The sequence below is a fragment of the Oryx dammah genome, unplaced genomic scaffold, assembly GCF_014754425.2.
Source record: "Oryx dammah isolate SB20612 unplaced genomic scaffold, SCBI_Odam_1.1 HiC_scaffold_19, whole genome shotgun sequence".
NCBI lineage: Eukaryota > Metazoa > Chordata > Mammalia > Artiodactyla > Bovidae > Oryx > Oryx dammah.
In genome coordinates this window covers 80,792,490-80,808,838 of record NW_024070203.1, presented here as the reverse complement: position 1 = coordinate 80,808,838, position 16,349 = coordinate 80,792,490, and the positions used below count along the sequence as shown (strand labels likewise).

General features: G+C 44.6%; 1 long non-coding RNA gene across 1 annotated transcript; it reads left to right on the top strand.

Annotated features, from left to right (window-relative positions):
- Positions 1 to 10,008: 10,008 nt before the first annotated feature.
- On the top strand, positions 10,009 to 15,788 carry LOC120878468. Its single transcript, XR_005724553.1, has 3 exons — positions 10,009 to 10,045; positions 11,026 to 11,200; positions 15,217 to 15,788. It is a non-coding gene; the product is annotated as an uncharacterized LOC120878468 (long non-coding RNA).
- Positions 15,789 to 16,349: the final 561 nt, after the last annotated feature.

Sequence of the window (16,349 nt, the reverse complement as noted above, 5' to 3'; positions counted from 1 at the left end):
CATGAACTGTAGCCCACCAGGCTCCTCTGTCCATGGAATTTTCCAGGCAAGAATACTGGAGTGGGATGCCATTTCCTTCTCCAGGGGCTTGAACCTGAGTCTTCTAAGCCTCCTGCATTGCAGGCAGATTCACCACTGAGCCGCCTGGGAAGCCCCTACTCATTATGACCTCTTTGCTAATCTCTTAGGTTACTCAAATCCAGTATCCAGAGGATAAATACTAAGCCTCAGGCAGACTTCCAGTGGACTTCCACTGCCTCTCAGCAGGAAAAACTTTCCTAGTAACTTTTCTTTGGGAACAATTTGAATAGGTATTTAAATTTAGAGGACATATTGCTGTATTTTCCTATGAAATGAGAGGCCAAGGGCTGTCTCTCTATTGAAGCCTATGGCTGGATTTAGATCAGCAGAGGCCAAGACTGTGATCAACTGATATCTTCAAAATACGGCATATTATAGGAATGTATTGGGGATTACCAGGTGGCACAATGGTAAAAGAATCCACCTGCCAATGCAGGAGATGTGAGAGATTCGGGTTTTGGTCCCTGAGTTGGGAAGAGCCCCTGGGGTAGGAAATGGCAACCCATTCCACGGACAGAGGGGCCTGGTGGGTTACAGTCCATGGGGTCCCAAAGAACTGGACATGAATGAGTGACTGAGCATGCATGTATAGCGATGTATGGTAAAAAATACCATCTTTTCCCAGGTTTCAAAGTTTTAGTCCGTTTCCATTGAAGGCTCTATGACTGAAGAAAAGTTCAAGATCTTATAAATTTTTCACAAAATATTGCAGTGATCTGAGTTTGAAAAATAGGAGTTTTAAAACTTGGTGTCACTCTTGTTTCTAAAGGCAAAAAAGAAAGTTGAGAACTGACTCAATAGGATTGATTTCCTCACAAGTAAACTTCATAAACAAAATCTGGATATAATATATTTCAATAAAAGAAACTATATAATATTTAAAAATGTTTGGAACAAGCATGGAATAATCTCTGGATTATTGGAAAAACCATATGACTACTGGAAAAACCATAGCTTTGACTATATGGGCCTTTGTTGGCAAAGTAATATCTCTGCTTTTTAATATGCTTTCTAGGTTTGCCATAGCTTTTCTTTCAAGGAGCAAGTGTCTTTTAATTTCATGTGACCATCAGCAGTGATTTTGGAGCCCAAGGAAATAAAGTCTGTTACTGTTTTCATTGTTTCCCCATCTGTTTGCCATGAAGTGATGAGAGCAGATGCCATGATCTTTGTTTTTTGAATGTTGAGTTTTAAGCCAGCTTTTCACTCTCCTCTTTCACCTTCATCAAGAAGCTCTTTAGTTCCTCTTCACTTTCTGCCATAAGGATGGTGTCATCTGCATATCTGAGGTTATTGATATTTCTCCTGGAAATCTTAATTCCAGCTTGTGCTTCATCCAGCCTGGCATTTCTCATAATGTACTCTGCATGTAAGTTAAATAATCAGGGTGACAATATACAGCCTTGATGTACTCCTTTCCCAATTTGGAACCAGTCTGTTGTTCCATGTTGGGTTCTAACTGTTGCTTCTTGACCTGCATACAGGCCAATTTTGTATAGTCTTCTTGTGAAAAGAAACTGCAAAGCAAATTGACTTGGAATCTTAGACAAAAAAATTAATTGCCAGAAATAGGCAAGCAGTGTACATGAGATTATCAGGGGAGAGTGGGAAGAATCCAATAGGCATTCAAGAAAACTGACACTTAAGGGAAAGGAGAAAGACATATTGAAAAGGGGGTTTAGGGGAGGGAAATTAAGAGTGTTCCTGAAGCCAAGAGAGGAGAGTGAGGATGTCTGTAAGACAGTGATGTGATGTGTCATGGAGTCTGGGTTTGCTAGGGAAACCAGGAAGGGAGGGATTTGACAGGGAGGAAGTAAAACCAGACGGGGGTTGATAGAGAAGGAGAAAGCAGAGGAGTCGAGATACAGAAGGTCTTGCTGAAATAAAATAGAGATGTGATGATGATGGCTGGAGTGAAAAATGGTGTCTTTTGATCACAGTAAGCTATCGGATTTAAGATGTCATAGGCAGAACAGTTCAGGGTGATGGCAAGGTCCAGGGGTGGCCAAGGGAAGGGCGGCCTAAGTGCCATGGGGTGGATTCTCTTTTGAGAGCAAAGAACTAAGATTGAAGCTACTCAGGACAATGGCAGGACTAGGGGTGGACAGGAAGATTGAGCAAGGTGCCAAAGGCTCCTTGAATGAGGACGAAGAATGATGCGGGTTGGCATCTGACGTTGACAGAGGACAGTATACAGGCTCGTTCCGCATCAGCATGAATGGGTGAGCTGTCACTGGGAGCCGACAGTGTGGTTCTCCTCCTGCTCTTGGGTCCAGTCTGGATGAATGGCATCTCCTTGGGACAGTGACAGGGGAGGAGTGGTGGCCTTGCAGTGATGAGCTGGGACTCGTTTAGCCCGAAGAGGTGAAGGGAGACCCACTGTGACATGGTTGTGGGCAAGAGAGAGTTTATCATGGAATGAAGTTCCAGAGGGCTCTTGGGGAAAGGTTACGGAGAGAAGGGAGCAGGCGTAGGAGGTGATCAAGGACAAGGAAACCGAGAGCTCTTTGGAGGTTAGAGTGGGTCTAAGAGATCCGGTAGTCATGTATGGATGCGAGAGTTGGACTATAAAGAAAGCTGAGCGCCGAAGAATTGATGCTTTTGAACTGTGGTGTTGGAGAAGACTCTTGAGAGTCCCTTGGACTGCAAGGAGATCCAACCAGTCCATCCTAAAGGAAATCAGTCCTGAATATTCATTGGAAGGACTGATGTTGAAGCTAACTCCAATCCTTTGGCCACCTGATGCGAAGAGCTGACTCATTGGAAAAGACCCTGATGCTGGGAAAGATGGAAGTGGGAGGAGAAGGGGATGATAGGATGAGATGTTTGGATGGCATCACCGACTTGATGGACATGAGTTTGAGTAAACTCTGGGAGTTGGTGATGGACAGTCCATGGGGTCACAAAGAGTTGGACATGACTGAGTGACTGAACTGACCGAAGAGATGACAGAGGGACTCCCATTTTGGCTGTTGACCAAAGACGATGAAAACCTGGTGCTTGGAGGGACTGGCTGCTGCAGGTGGTCCCAAGGATGAACCCAGAAGTCCCCTAGGAGATGGCAGGGGGCCTTAGGTCTTTCTGGAGGGAGACAGCCTTCCTTGGATGGGAAAGGAAGAGTTTTTGACAGAGGGAAGGGCATGTTCAGAGATAGAGAGAAGAGGGCACTTCATGCTCCAGGGACCATGATTAAGTAGCTCAGTGGGACTGGGACATAATGAGGAGGGAGGAGGAGAGAGAAGGCGGAGAGAGAGAGGAGACTTTCAGAACATGGAGGTTCTGACCCTTGTTGCACTGACCCCACCCTGCAAGAGGAAGAGGTAAATATTAACATGGACACTAAGGAACAGATCTTTTTGTTCATTTTGCTTTTTTAGGACCCAGCATAAGCCAGTAGATGTAGTTGCTGTTTGTTATCTTTCCTTTTTATAAATGGTGATTATCAGCTGTGGTGTTGGAAAAGACTCTTGAAAGTCCCTTGGACAGTAAGGAGATCCAACCAGTCCATCCTAAAGGAAATCGGTCCTGAATAGTCATTGGAAGAACTAAGGTTGAAGCTGAAACTCCAACACTTAGGCCACCTGATGTGAAGAGCTGACTCATTTGAAAAGACCCTGATGCTGGGAAAGATTGAAGGGAGGAAGAGAAGGGATCGATAGAGGATGAGATGGTTGGATGGCATCACTGACTCAATGGACATAAGTCTGAGTAAACTCCAGGAGTTGATGATGGACAGGAGGCCTGGTGTGCTACAGTCCATGGGGTCGCAAAGAGTAGGACACAACTGAGAGACTGAACTGACTGAACTGATCAACTGTGATAAATCTCTTGTATTAACAATTGAATCTAAGACCCTGAACTCACTTAGACACCTAATATATGCACATCGTTGGTGTTGCTGTGGCTTCACCACGTGACAGTCCTCAAAGGAGACACTGATATTATTAATTAATAAATTTATTCATGCCTGGACTTCTTTAATTAAAAATCCTGGGAATAAGTAATTCAGAAAAACAAGGACAGACTAGAGAAAAGGAAGAAAAGTATGGACCCAAGGTAGGATTTGAGGCTCTGAAGTGCAACAGAGATTGATGCATTCAGTTCAGTTCAGTTCAGTTCAGTTCAGACACTCAGTCGTGTCTGACTCTTTGCAACCCCATGAATTGCAGCATGTCAGGCCTCCTTGTCCATCACCAACTCCCAGAGTTCACCCAAATTCATGTCCATCGAGTCTATGATGCCATCCAGCCATCTCATCCTCTGTCATCCCCTTCTTCTTCTGCCCCATTCCCTCCCAGCATCAGAGTCTTTTCCAGTGAGTCAACTCTTCTCATGAGGTGGCCAAAGTATTGGAGTTTCAGCTTCAGCATCAGTCCTTCTAATGGACACCCAGGACTGATTTCCTTTAGGGTGGACTGGTTGGATCTCCTTGCAGTCCCAGGGACTCTCAAGAGTCTTCTCCAACACCACAGTTCAAAAGCATCAATTCTTCAGTGCTCAGCGTTCTTCACAGTCCAACTCTCACATCCATACATGACCACAGGAGAAACCATTGCCTTGACTAGATGGACCTTTGCCAGCAAAGTAATGTCTCTGCTTTTGAATATGCTATCTAGGTTGGTCATAACTTTCCTTCCAAGGAGTAAGTGTCTTTTAATTTCATGGATGCAGTCACCATCTGCAGTGATTTTGGAGCCCCCCAAAATAAAGTCTGACACTGTTTCCATTGTTTCCCCATCTATTTCCCATGAAGTGATGGGACTGGATGCCATGATCTTAGTTTTCTGAATGTTGAGCTTTCAGCCAACTTTTTCACTCTCCTCTTTCACTTTCATCAAGAGGCTTTTTAGCTCCTCTTCCCTTTCTGCCATAAGGGTGGTGTCATCTGCATATCTGAGGTTATTGATATTTCTCCCAGCAATCTTGATTCCAGCTTGTGTTTCTTCCAGTCCAGCGTTTCTCATGATGTACTCTGCATAGAAGTTAAATAAGCAGGGTGATGATATACAGCCTTGACGTACTCCTTTCCCGATTTGGAACCAGTCTGTTGTTCCATGTCCAGTTCTAACTGTTGTTTCCTGACCTGCATACAGGTTTCTCAAGAGGCAGGTCAGGTGGTCTGGTATTCCTGTCTCTTTCAGAATTTTCCGCAATTTATTGTGATCCACACAGTCGAAGACTTTGGCATAGTCAATAAAGCAGAAATAGATGTTTTTCTGGAACTCTCTTGCTTTTTCCATGATCCAACGGATGTTGGCAATTTGATCTTTGGTTCCTCTGCCTTTTCTAAAACCAGCTTGAACATCAGGGAGTTCACGATTCACGTATTGCTCAAGCCTGACTTGGAGAATTTTGAGCATTACTTTACTAGCGTGTGAGATGAGAGTGATTGTGTGGTAGTTTGAGCATTCTTTGGCATTGCCTTTCTTTGGGATTGGAATGAAAACTGACCTTTTCCAGTCCTGTGGCCACTGCTGAGTTTTCCAAATTTGCTGGCATATTGAGTGCAGCACTTTCACAGCATCATCTTTTAGGATTTGAAATAGCTCAACTGGAATTCCATCACCTCCACTAGCTTTGTTCATAGTGATGCTTTCTAAGGGCCACTTGACTTCACATTCCAGGATATCTGGCTCTAGGTGAGTGATCACACCATCATGTTTATCTGGGTCATGAAGATCTTTTTTGTACAGTTCTTCTGTGTATTCTTGCCACCTCTTCTTAATATCTTCTGCTTCTGTTAGGCCTCTTGAGAAATCTATATGCAGGCCTGGAAGCAACAGTTAGAACTGGACCTGGAACAACAGACTGGTTCCAAATAGGAAAAGGAGTATGTCAAGGCTGTATATTGTCACTCTGCTTATTTAACTTCTATGCAGAGTACATCATGAGAAACGCTGGACTGGAAGAAACACAAGCTGGAATCAAGATTGCCGGGAGAAATATCAATAACCTCAGATATGCAGATGACACCACCCTTATGGCAGAAAGTGAAGAGGAGCTAAAAAGCCTCTCGATGAAAGTGAAAGAGGAGAGTGAAAAAGTTGGCTTAAAGCTCAACATTCAGAAAACGAAGATCATGGCATCCGGTCGCATCACTTCATGGGAAATAGATGGGGAAACAGTGTCAGGCTTTATTTTTGGGGGCTCCGAAATCACTGCAGATGGTGACTGCAGCCATGAAATTAAAAGATACTTACTCCTTGGAAGGAAAGTTATGACCAACCTAGATAGCATATTCAAAATCAGAGACATTACTTTGCCGACTAAGGTCCATCTAGTCAAGGCTATGTTTTTTCCAGTGGTCATGTATGGATGTGAGAGTTGGACTGTGAAGAAGGCTGAGTGCCGAAGAATGAACTGTGGTGTTGGAGAAGACTCTTGAGAGTCCCTTGGACTGCAAGGAGTACCAACCAGTCCATTCTGAAGGAGATCAGCCCTGGGATTTCTTTGGAGGGAATGATGCTAAAGCTGAAGCTCCAGTACTTTGGCCACCTCATGCGAAGAGTTGACTCATTGGAAAAGACTCTGATGCTGGGAGGGATTGGGGGCAGGAGGAGAAGGGGATGACCGAGGATGAGATGGCTGGATGGCATCACTGACTCGGTGGATGCGATTCTGAGTGAACTCCGGGAGTTGGTGATGGACAGGGAGGCCTGGTGTGCTGTGACTCATGGGGTCGCAAAAAGTCGGACACGACTGAGCGACTGAACTGAACTGAACTGTTAGGTCCATACAATTTCTGTCCTTTATCGAGCCCATCTTTGCATGAAATGTTCCCTTGGTATCTCTAATTTTCTTGAAGAGATCTCTAGTCTTTCCCATTCTGTTCTTTTGCTCTATTTCTTTGCATTCATAGCTGAGAAAGACTTTCTTATCTCTCTTTGCTGTTCTTTGGAACTCTGCATTCAAACAGGTATATCTTTCCTTTTCTCCTTTGCTTTTCTCTTTTCTTTTCACAGCTATTTGTAAGTCCTCCTCAGACAGCCATTTTGCTTTTTTGCATTTCTTTTCCATGGGGATGGTCTTGATCCCTGTCTCCTGTACAATGTCACGAACCTCCATCCATAGTTCATCAGGCACTCTGTCTATCAGATGTAGTCCCTTAAATCTATTTCTCTCTTCCACTGTATAATCATAAGGAATTTGATTTAGGTCATACCTGAATGGTCTAGTGGTTTTCCCTACTTTCTTCAATTTAAGTGTGAATTTGTCAATAAGGAGTTAATGATCTGAGTCACAGTCAGCTCCCAGTCTTGTTTTTGCTGACTGTATAGAGCTTCTCCATCTTTGGCTGCAAAGAATATAATTAGTCTTATTTCGGTGTTGACTATCTGGTGATGTCCATGTGTAGAGTCTTCTCTTGTGTTGTTTGAAGAGGGTGTTTGCTATGACCAGTGCATTCTCTTGGCAAAACTCTATTACCCTTTGCCCTGTTTCATTCCATACTCCAAGTCCAAATTTGCCTGTTACTCTAGGTGTTTCCTGACTTCCTACTTTTGCATTCCAGTCCCCTATAATGAAAAGGACATCTTTTTTGGGTGTTAGTTCTAGAAGGTCTTGTAAGTCTTCATAGAACCATTCAACTTCAGCTTCTTCAGTGTTACTGGTTGGGGCATAGACTTGGATTACCATGATACTGAATGGTTTGCGTTGGAAATAAACAGAGATCATTCTGTCATTTTTGAGATTGCATCCAAGTACTGCATTTCAGACTCTTTTGTTGACCATGATGGCTACTCTGTTTCTTCTAAGGGATTCCTGCCCACAGTAGTAGATATAATGAGTTAAATTCACCCATTCCAGTCCATTTTAGTTTGCTGATTCCTAGAATGTTGATGTTCACTCTTGCCGTCTCCTGTTTAACCACTTCCAATTTGCCTTGATTCTGGAGAATCCCAGGGACAGAGCAGCCTAGTGGGCTGCCATCTATGGGGTCACACAGAGTTGGGCATGACTGAAGTGACTTAGTAGCAGCAGCAGCATGGACCTAACATTCCAGGTTCCTATGCAGTATTGCTCTTTACAGCATTGGACCTCGCTTGTATCACCAGTCACATCCGTAGCTGGGTATTGTTTTTGCTTTGGCTCCATCCCTTCATTCTTTCTGGAGTTATTTCTCCACTGATCTCTAGTAGCATATTGGGCACCTACTGACCTGGGGAGTTCCTCTTTCAGTATCCTATCATTTTGCCTTTTCATACTGTTCATGGGGTTCTCAAGGCAAGAATACTGAAGTGGTTTGCCATTCCCTTCTCCAGTGGACCACATTCTGTCAGATGCATTACGAGTTGGTTATTAGATGTGACAGTTTCAGAGTGGTTCACAATTTGGATGTTTAAGCATTCTCAATATCCCCTGGGTTTCTTTGTGACTTCTCAACAATTAACTCATCACTTTAATTTTTTTTGCCCTTTTAAAAATAATAATAGAATCTATAGAAATTGAGCAGTTCAGTCATATTTTAAGTAAAGGATGGATTATTCTACCTCCTTATCATCAACTTGTCCTTGGATGTTCCCTGGGAGTCCCATGCAGTGATAAAAACTATTTATCTCGCTCGCTCCTGTTTGTGAGATATGACTTCCTTAGCCTGCATATGGTATGTGAGATAAAGGCACATGGAAATGTGCGTTTCGATGCGTAAGTGTGAACTGGTCAGTCTTGGGTGGGCTCATGCGTTGGCCAGAATTCAAGATCGATTCTTTTAAACTCCAGTTTTGCCCCTGCTGTGAGGCGGCAGGTGAGCAGGATAATGGAAGTTTGTGGCTGGAAGGGTCAGGTCATCTGACTTACTCTGTCAAGTTGAGAAATTTGGGCCCCAGTGGGGACTTGCCCAAGGTCGCCTAGAGCAGTGAGCTGGAGGCCCACGGAGATCTCAGCTTCCTAGTTTCGTGATGGCCGTTTGCCAGTCAGGAGCAATCATTCAGGCACCAGTGTAACCTTGATTTAAAAAATGCTGACCTGAAGATGCGTCATTCATTTACAATGAATGTTTTAATGAAGAGGACAGGGCGCAGGAGGAGGACTCATCGTTGATACTGGGGAGCGGCCTCTCCTAACGGCTCACCTCCCCTACCTGGATGGTTCTGGGGTTTGGATGCAGGTGGGCAGGGTGTAGAGAGACAGCGGCCCCTCGAGTGTGTCTGTGCATGGGGTTAATTTCTACACTAGCACATGAGGCAAATGTCCAGCAAAGTTAAGGCTTCTTCTGAAAATCCTTTAGGAGTAGACTGGCTCACAGGCTCTCAGTCAAGACAAACAGGCTCAGTTTCCCCCGGCATTGGCTGCTTCTTCCTTTAAGCACTAGATGAAGTCCCTGGGTTGCACTCGGCGGGGCATGGTGTACCCCAAACACATATTTCAGACTGTGAATCGTGAGATGTTCCCCTAGGGAGGCGTCGGGGGTCTGAGCCTGAGGAACAAGGAACAGCAGCCTCAGGTCCTAGAGAGGCAGCAGCATCTACAGGCAACAAAGGTGGAAAACTATTTAAAGGTCTTTAAATCGTACAGTTGACTCTGACTCATTTGAAAGCATATTTGCTCATGTGATGCCACCTGAAACCAATATATTCCAATATGACAGTCACATAAGTTAAACTGTCCCACTCTTTAGTATATTTCTTCCTCTCTTCTCTCATGTTCTCCCTTTCCCCTCTTCACTTTTTGTCTCCAAACTTAGCTTCCCTCCCCGACCTTCCGCATTCCCTGCCCCGGCAGAATTCTTTTAACTCTCTCTCCCCTGAAAATTAGAAAAGACCCTGAGGCTGGGAAAGATTGAAGGCAGGAGGAGAGGGGGACAACAGAGGATGAAATGGTTGGATGGCATCACCGACTTGACCGACATGAGTTTGAGCAAGTTCCGGGAGCTGGTGATGGACAGGGAAGCCTGGCGTGCTGCAGTGCATGGGGTTGCAAACAGTCAGACACGACTGAGGACTGAACAACAAAACCACTAAAAATGGTGTCCATTTTCTATATCCTTCTTCTTTTCCTTATCTCTCTGCTCCTCCAAACTTATTAATTACAGCTTATCTTTTAGATGTAAGGATAAGGTTCTTTTTTTTCAATTAAATTTTTTGAATGTGCTTAATTTGTCTTCTTAGGCAAAAGAATATTGGGTGAATGCCCTCTCCTTTATTTTTTCCTCTCTTCAGTGGATGCTAATTTCCCAGCTGCTCATTTATTGGCTGTGTGACAGGACACAATTTTCTTAACCTGCTCCAACCTATTTCCTCTAGTGGGAAGAAGGGATAATAATAGCACTTTCTGGACAGAGTTGTTTTTAAGAAGTTTATCGTTCAGCAGATGTTTAATGAATAGTTAAGCACTAGATGATCAGTGCTTTAATTCACTACTTGTATTTTAAATATCATGCAAATATCTGCTGCCTAATGATAAAGAATATTTTTATTGTTCATTTAAATTTCACTTTGTTTCATTCCCACAGTATATGTTAATAAGGTTTGGCTAAGAAAACTATTTTAAATAAATAGATCTCCTCATGGCTTTTAGTTTTTAATGGATTATATGTTTTGGAGTGTTTTAGGTTCAGAGAAACATTGAGAGAAAGTACAGTGATTTCCTATATGCCTCCTTCTCCCCACCATACACATTCTCTCCCACCTTCAACATCCAGCTCTAGGATGGTATCTTTGTTACAGCTGATGGACCCACATTGGCCTTTTATTTTTTTAACTAGGATACTTGTAAGTATAAATTGTTTCTTAAGGTAGTCATTTCTGTGTTCATTGAGGCATCCTAAAGCCTCCCTCATCCGGCATTTAAGGGAAGGGTAGCGGGTCAATGGGGCCCAGCTGCACACCAACCTTTTATTATCTATTCAAGATGCAGGAGCTTCTTGGAATTGGATGGATGGTAAGAATAGTACAACCAGTGTATCCTGTCTGACTGCCCCCTTTTTTTTCTCTTCTACTTCGTAAGGTTCTTTAAGGGCCTTGAAATGCAGAAATGCAGCCCAAACCCAACAATGGGTGGGAGACAAAGCCAGCTTCAGAGATGCCAGTGTGTAACGCCGAGGGGGCGCGGGCAGAATCCGCCAACAAATAATAACACCAGAGGCCATTCAGACTGAGTTCCGCGTGGGAGTGGTGAATGGGTAAGTAGTGTCCCCACCAGCCCTCTTCATTCTGCCTGAGAGCACAAAGCCAACCAGGCCGGTCTGGGGAGCATCCCGGCCTCCCGTTACTGTTTCCTCAACCAGGCTACGCACTCCGCTCCCCTTGCCAGCCTGTGCGGACATGCTTGGAAAACCAGGCAGGAAGATCTGGCTAGACATTAACTTTCACATTAAACTCTGCCCAGATTAAAAAGGGGACATATGGCCCTGTGTCTAGATGGTTAGCATATTTGATGCTGACATTTTTTTGCACAGTCACTATGTTTTAGAAGTGATAAGTTCTTCTCCCCAAACCAATGGACATCTTAAAAATTAATAGAAGTGGAATTTGAACCTGAGATGTGAAAATGACTCAAGATCAAGGTCCCGAGAGCCTCCTGATTATCTTTGTTGATTTACTAAAAGAGGGAGACAAACATCATACAAGTGAGGGATAAAGAGAATATCTTCATATTTTCCTAAAGCTTTCCATCTTAATGTCCGAAGTCGCTCTTTGTGACCCCCATGGACTGTCCATGGCATTCTCCAGGCCTGAATACTGGAGTGGGTAGCCTTTCCTTTCTCCAAGGGATCTTCCCAACCCAGGGATGGAACCCAGGTCTCCCGCATTGCAGGCAGATTCTTTACCAGCTGAGCCACAAGGGAAGCCCAAGAATACTGGAGTGGGTAGCCTATCCCTTCTCCAGTGGATCTTTCCAACCCAGGAATCAAACTGGGGTCTCCTACATTGCAGACTCTTTACCACCTGAGCTATCAGGGAAGCCCTATTAATGCCTATTGTCAAATATTATAGTTGTCAAGAAATGCATTACAAATTCATTTTTAAAGTGATCAGAAGTTAGGAAGCAATTCTCTTGGAGAGGAAACTGAATGGTTTCTGGAGATGTTCAAAAAAGAGGCTGACAAGTAGTGTTGTGGAAGGCCTGGTGTTGGTCTGGGTTCAGCTGGCATAGTAAAACCCTGGGGGAATATACTTCATCCTCTTGCTTTCACTTAGACAAATTGGACGTCTGATTTACAGGCTGGAGGTGGGGAATCCCCTCCACTTTTGGCCTAAGTTATGGCACCTAATCAACCGGCTCATTTAACCATAAATGTGAAAGCTTTGACTGAAAAGCTGATTTAAATGTAGTCTACTAAACTTTCCCTTATGATTATACAGTGGAAGTGAGAAATAGATTTAAGGGCCTAGATCTGATAAATAGGGTACCTGACGAACTATGGGATGAGGTTCATGACATTGTACAGGAGACAGGGATCAAGACCATCCCCATGGAAAAGAAATGCAAAAAAGCAAAATGGCTGTCTGGGGAGGCCTTATAAATAGCTGTGAAAAGAAGAGAGGTGAAAAACAAAGGAGAAAAGGAAATATATAAGCATCTGAATGCAGAGTTCTAAAGAATAGCAAGAAGAGATAAGAAAGCCTTCTTCAGTGATCAATGCAAAGAAATAGAGGAAAAGAACAGAATGGGAAAGACTAGAGATCTCTTCAAGAAAATTAGAGATACCAAGGGCACATTTCATGCCAAGATGGGCTCGATAAAGGACAGAAAAGGTATGGACCTAACAGAAGCAGAAGATATTAAGAAGAGGTGGCAAGAATACACAGAAGAACTGTACAAAAAAGATCTTCATGACCCGGATAATCATGATGGTGTGGTCACTCATCTAGAGCCAGACATCCTGGAATGTGAAGTCAAGTGGCCCTTAGAAAGCATGACTATGAACAAAGCTAGTGGAGGTGATGGAATTCCAGTTGAGCTGTTTCAAATCCTGAAAGATGATGCTGTGAAAGTGCTGTACTTAATATGCCAGCAAATGTGGAAAACTCAGCAGTGGCCACAGGACTGGAAAAGGTCAGTTTTCATTCCAATCCCAAAGAAAGGCAATGCCAAAGAATGTTCAAACTACCGCACAATTGTACTCATCTCACATGCTAGTAAAGTAATACTCAAAATTCTCCAAACTAGGCTTGAGCAGTACGTGAACCGTGAACTTCCTGATGTTCAAGCTGGTTTTAGAAAAGGCAGAGGAACCAAAGATCAAATTGCCAACATCCACTGGATCATGGATAAAGCAAGAGAGTTCCAGAAAAACATCTATTTCTGCTTTATTGACTATGCCAAAGCCTTTGACTGTGCGGATCACAATAAACTGTGGAAAGTTCTGAAAGAGATGGGAATACCAGACCACCTGACCTGCCTCTTGAGAAACCTGTATGCAGGTTAGGAAGCAACAGTTAGAACTGGACGTGGAACAACAGACTGGTTTCAAATAGGAAAAGGAGTGCGTCAAGGCTGTATATTGTCACCCTGCTTATTTAACTTCTATGCAGAGTACATCATGAGAAACGCTGGACTGGAAGAAACACAAGCTGGAATCAAGATTGCCGGGAGAAATATCAATAACCTCAGATAATGCAGATGACACCACCCTTATGGCAGAAAGTGAAGAGGAACTAAAAAGCCTCTTGATGAAAGTGAAAGTGGAGAGTGAAAAAGTTGGCTTAAAGCTCAACATTCAGAAAACGAAGATCATGGCATATGGTCCCATCACTTCATGGGAAATAGATGGGGAAACAGTGGAAACAGTGTCAGACTTTATTTTGGGGGGCTCCGAAATCACTGCAGATGGTGACTGCATCCATGAAATTAAAAGACGCTTACTCCTTGGAAGAAAAGTTATGACCAACCTAGATAGCATATTCAAAAGCAGAGACATTACTTTGCCGACTAGGGTTTGTCTAGTCAAGGCTATGGTTTTTCCTGTGGTCATGTATGGATGTGAGAGTTGGACTGTGAAGAGGCTGAGTGCCAAAGAATTGATGCTTTTGAACTGTGGTGTTGGAGAAGACTCTTGAGAGTCCCTTGGACTGCAAGGAGATCCAACCAGTCCATTCTGAAGGAGATCAGCCCTGGGATTTCTTTGGAAGGAATGATGCTGAAGCTGAAACTCCAGTACTTTGGCCACCTCATGAGAAGAGTTGACTCATTGGAAAAGACCCTGATGCTGGGAGGGATTGGGGGCAGGAGGAGAAGGGGACGACCGAGGATGAGATGGCTGGATGGCATCACTGACTCAATGGACGTGAGTCTGAGTGAACTCCGGGAGTTGGTGATGGACAGGGAGGCCTGGTGTGCTGCGATTCATGGGGTTGCAAAGAGTCGGACACTACTGAGCGACTGAACTGAACTGAACTGAAACTTTCTTGAGGCTGTAAGAGCTCATCCTCTGTCCAGCCATTGCATTCAGGGAAACAGTCTTTTAATGAACCTGATTTCACACTTGCACAGACTAGACCAGCTTGGCTGGAGGTGGCAGGAAGCTCCCTGTGCAGGATCCCTGCCCAAGGCTGGGTGGAGTGGGTGGGGATTTGGGGATGGGGTCTGTGTGAGCACAGCCCAGCGCCTCCTCAGAAAACCTTTCCTGTCTGTGACTGCCAGCACCTGCCAATTCCCCATCAGCTTTCTCCTGCAATATTTTCTCTGTTCTTCACTACCGCAGTAAACAGCTGTAAAATGTTAAGTATCCACACCCTCAATCCCATCCGTCCTGCCCCTTCCCTGGTTTATTTTTTCCTTTCTTAGCTACCATCCAACAAAGTATTTGATTTTGTTTACACATTTTGTTTGTTGTCTCTCCCGCTGGAAGTCAGCTTCTTGAGGTAAGGGCTTTTCCTTTGTGTTTACTATCTTATCTCCATCACCTAAAACAGTGCCTGGTACATAATAGCTGCTCAGTAAACATCTGTGGCCTGAAAAGAATAGCGGCAGGCCCTACCGTTCAGGCCCTCTTCGGAGCTGTTAGGACACTGGCTCAGAATCGCTGAACACGGGCCTCGCTTGTTTCGTGGCAGAGCGAAGGTGGAAGGCAGTGGTGTCACAGGGCGGGCTCCCTGGGCACGCGCTGTGCCATTGCAGGGACCTGTGCTCGCTGTGCCGTCACCGTTCTCAAAATCGCTCATAATTTTTTTCTTTGAACATCTGCTTTGTAAGGGAAGTCCAAAGGGAGCACGGAGCGTGCCCGTGCACTGCGAGAGCCTGTCGCACCTTTCCGCAGGGTCCCGGGCGCCTGTGGACCGGCGCGCCAGCATGCACGCTGGGTGAGAGGCGAGCCGCGGCGGGGTGAGCGCGAAGCATCTCTGCCGGGGTCCGCAGAGGCTCCCACCGCCTGAGAAGCCGTCTGCATCAGAACCGGCTTGGAAAACAGAAAGAGGGCAGGGAACATGCTGGTTATCCTGTCTCAGTCCTGTTCGTCTCCTGGTGAGCCGACTGCTTTTTCTGACAACGACACTGTGGAAGGAAATGGAGACAGAGCCCGCCATGCCACTCCTCCTTGCTTGTCAGTCAGACGACGGTGGGCGGGCTGGCACTCTGCTCTGTATTAAAGAAGGAAAATTAAGATTAGTTGAGTGAGTGACCTGCAGCATTGCCACGGTTCTGTGAAGAACACAAGACCTTTGCCAGTACCAACTCTGAAATGGGGGTTTTGTCCAAGGCACCTGTGTTTGCATTTAAAACAGGCTTTGCACACTGTAAACAGTAAAATTCATGCTGATACTTTAAAAGTTTACCTTACCTTTTCTGATAACATTAACTAGCAAATAAAACATCCAGGAAAGAAAGGGAAAAGCTTTATATTTTAGTACATTTAATGACACTTTTTCCTGCTTTTTGAACAAGTACAGTTCAGTTCAGTTGCTCAGTCGTGTCCGACTCTTTGTGACCCCATGAACCGCAGCATGCCAGGCCTCCTGTGCCTCACCAACTTCCCTAGTTTACCCAAACTCATGTCCATTCAGTCGGTGATGCCATCCAACCATCTCATCGTCTGTCAACCCCTTCTCCTCCTGCCCTCAATCTTTCCCAGCATCAGGGTCTTTTCAAATATCAGTTCTTTGCATGAGGTGGCCACAGTATTGGAGTTTCAGCTTCAACATCAGTCCTTCCAATGAGCACCCAGGACTGATCTCCTTTAGGATGGACTAGTTGGATCTCCTTGTAGTCCAAGGGACTCTCAAGAGTCTTCTCCACCACCACAGCTCAAAAGCATCAATTCTTCGGTGCTGAACACGGGAACCCACAAGTGGGTCCCACAAATGAATTAACCGGCCCTGTTTGTCACGGCT